Here is a 3784-nt window from a genome sequence, read left to right on the forward strand (position 1 = left end):
ATGGCACATAACAACAACAACAAGAGAAAAGCAAACTGGGGGAGGGGTGGGTAGGGAGGAAAGTGTGCAACAAAGTATGAATGGAAGTCCAAAGTCTCTGTTAGCTTTCATTGGAATTTCAATTAAAAAAAAAAGATAAAAGGGGGGAAGATCAAATGCTATGTAAGATTATTAATGCAAAAATAGATGGATAACTAGTAAAATGTGAATGACAATCCAAAAGAGGAAGAGGAGGGAGCAGAGTGTTTAAGGGTGGTCAGATGAGAAATTACAGTTTTGCATAATTTGGTGGATGGGGCAGTGGATGAAGGAAATGGGAAAGATCCAATAAGGATATGAAAAGACAGAGTAATGGTGGGAATAGATCAATGAGGATTACTTTCATAAAGTACAATGTATGAAAATGATAGTATGAAATAACAATGTATACAAATTTGTATGGAAACCTTACATGAACAAACAAAAATATTAAAAAATAGGAAGAGCTGATGGCCAGCCCAAAGGCATTCAATTTGAGTCAGCCAGCGGTTCCCTGGGAGAGGGAATGAGGATCTCCTGCGTAGTTTGCAGCCTCTGAAAACCTGCTCTAGAGTCAGCTGAGTTGATTCTGACTTGACAGCAAACAACAACAAAAACAAAACAAAACTCGGGAACTGAACTGAATAGGTTTATTTACTGTTGTCATAGAAAAAGTGAAAATATAAACGAAGACTTGTTGAACTCCTATAAAGCTCTCAATCCATTTTTATACATGAGTTAATGATCATTTTTAACAGGGTGACTAAACTTAACCATCCTTTTAATGCCCCACCATAGCCCTTTGTTAGCATAAGCTCTTCATAAAACACATAGTCACTTCAGACTATGTAATACATAGCCATATTTTCTTTCTGTAAATAAAACAAATTTAGTACAATTTTAAAAAGCAGTTTTTGCTGCTACTACTATCTTATGTATCAGTGAGTCAACCATGACTCATAGTGACTTTATGTACAATAGCTCTGATGCTTGCCCTATCCTGAGTTAATCTCTGTCTCTGACACAACTTATATCCATTATCCCAATTACTGTGTCAATCTATGTTATCCAGGGTTTTCCTTTTCTACAGTATTCCTCCACCCTTTCAAACATGATGGCCTTCTCCGAGGACTGGTTCCTCCTGAAAACAATATGTCTTAGAGTGTGAGACAGAGCTTCAAAAGCTTTTCCTCCAAAGATCAACTTGGTTTTATCCTCTCTAGAACAGATCTGTTTGTTCCCTTTGCAGCCATGGTATGTTAAATACTCTTCTCCAGCACCACAACTCAAAGGCATAATTCTTCTGCCATCCTTAGTCATTGTCCAGATGTCTCCCACATACCAAGTAGTTACAAAGACCATGGCCTGGATCAGATACACCTTAGTCTCTAGACTACCATTGTTGCTTTTCAGCATTCTGAAGAGGTCCCTGAGAGTAGAATGTCCCAATGCAATCCATCTTTTGATTTCCGAGTGCTGGTGCCAAAGGTGTTGATTCTCTGACTTCTGGTACCACTGTCAAACAATTATTATTTACCCATTATTTGTTGGCCATCAGACTTTAAGTCTTGCTTCAAGTCCTTCACCGGCATGAAATCATATTTCTGTAAATTGTTATTACAGCAAAAAAAGGAAATAACGTATCATTAGCTGTTTGTATTTATGTACATACAAACACAGTCACAAGACACACACACACACACACACACACACACACACACACACAGAGACAGACAGAGGGGGGGAGAAAGAGAGAGAGAGAGAGAGATCGATGGCTATGAAAACTCCAATGAGAATAGACAAAGAAAGAAACTTTTGATAGAACATCTTGATAGATGCTAGGATCTCCTTGGTAAAGTTCTAGGATACCTTGATTCATATTTTGCCAACTATTCTGACAACATCTTAAGGAGGTTTGACCAAATAGGCATTGCAAGAAAATGATAAAACAAAAAGAAGATAAAGCATTTGTGTGTGTGTGTGTGTGTGTGTGTGTGTAGGTTTTTGTTGTTGTTACTGTTTACCATTGCTACTGTGTTCCATTGAATCAGAACTGGCCCATAGCTGATCCTCTGGAAGGTTTTCAGAGGCAATTAATAACACAGGAGTAGATTGTCCATCTTTCTGCCTAGAGCAGCTGGTGGATTAGAACCGCATGCAGTGGGATTGCAGCACAGCTTCTTACCTCCTGGCCACCAGAGCTCAACTACTTATTACTTTTACATTATACGTTGGCCTTCATGCTTTCAGTCCTTCACATGCATGAAATTATTTTGTGGTTTTATATGCACTTTTGACATGAAGTAATTTTGTTGTTAAAAATAGGTTTTTATAAGGGAGCTCTGGTGCCCTAGTGGCAAGAAGCTGCACTGCAATCCCAGAGACATGCTGTTTGAATCCACCAGATGCTCTGCTGGAGAAGGAGGGGCAATCTCCTCCTGTATCAGTCAGATCTGACTTGACAGTACACACACAAAAAATTTAAAAAAGAAAATAGGTTTTTATGTATTAGAAATACTAAAATTTCAGTTTACTTTTTAGATAATTTATACCAATTATTTTTAATTAATTGACCTTAAAATTATTTGACTTTTTAAAAGACTGGTTTATTTACAAAGTTCATATATATTGTTTTTCACACTAGATCTTTCTCATTTCCTTCACTACCCCCACTTCACCCATCAAATTGCATGACCCTGTGATTAACCACCCTTAACTCTCCTGCCCATCCTCACCCCTCTATTCTCCTCCTCTCCCTCCTTGGACCCTCATATTCATTCGAAGCTAATTTTGCCTAAAGTATTGTATCTTTCTAAAGCCAAAATAGGACAAAATAACTTTTGGACAGGCAGTATTTTATGCAATAATGCATGATAATTTAAAATGTTCAACCAGGCCCTACTATCAAGATATTCTCTTAAACTATACTAATACACTATGCTTATGAAAATATTTTTTAGGAGAGTGGTTGTCAAAAAATCCATATGAACAACACATTAGTTGTGTAGCATGACAATATACCAACAATATTCTTTCTCTGATTACAACTTTACAGAGGATTCTGTTTATGAAAGGAAACTGTCCATATTCCTCCTGAGGAGTGGCTAATGGATTCAAACAATCAACCTTTCCAATCTTCATTGTTGTTGTCATTTATCATCCAGTTGAAACTAACTCATAGCTAATGCATTGGTAGTTTTCAAAGGCATTTAATTGCATGGGAGATGATTTCCCATCCTTTCCCCACAGAGCAGGTGGTGGATTTGAACGTTATGCATTTTGGATTGCAGGGAAGCTTTTTACCACTAGTAAAACCACTAGTTGATAAAAAAAAAATAAATTAAAAAAAAAAACAAAAAAAACCCACTAGTTGAACAGTCCTTGATAGTTACACACTTTTAGGGCTTCTGAAAATTCCACAAATATAATTTTAAGTCTTTATAAGGATTTAAAGAAAAAGGTAAAGCTTGTTGGTTTTTTTTTAAGTGACGTGGGTTTTAGAATTTATACTATTCCACAAGATCAAGAAGTACAGAAAAGAAATATCTGTCTCTTAATTTATGAAAAGAAATATATTCTTCAATATATATAACAAAATATTTGGAAGAACGAGTGGCATCCTAAACATGACTCTGGAAACTCTATGAACTTTGATAAATGTTGATTGTTATAGAAAAGATTCAGGCCTTTTGTTCATATGATATGTATGAATCATGCTCAATTTAAGGGCAATCAGTAACAACACATTATAAATATGTATATAAAA

This window comes from Elephantulus edwardii, unplaced genomic scaffold (genome assembly GCF_000299155.1).
Source record: "Elephantulus edwardii isolate Elephantulus edwardi_28Jun2011 unplaced genomic scaffold, EleEdw1.0 scaffold00124, whole genome shotgun sequence".
NCBI classification, from domain to species: domain Eukaryota; kingdom Metazoa; phylum Chordata; class Mammalia; order Macroscelidea; family Macroscelididae; genus Elephantulus; species Elephantulus edwardii.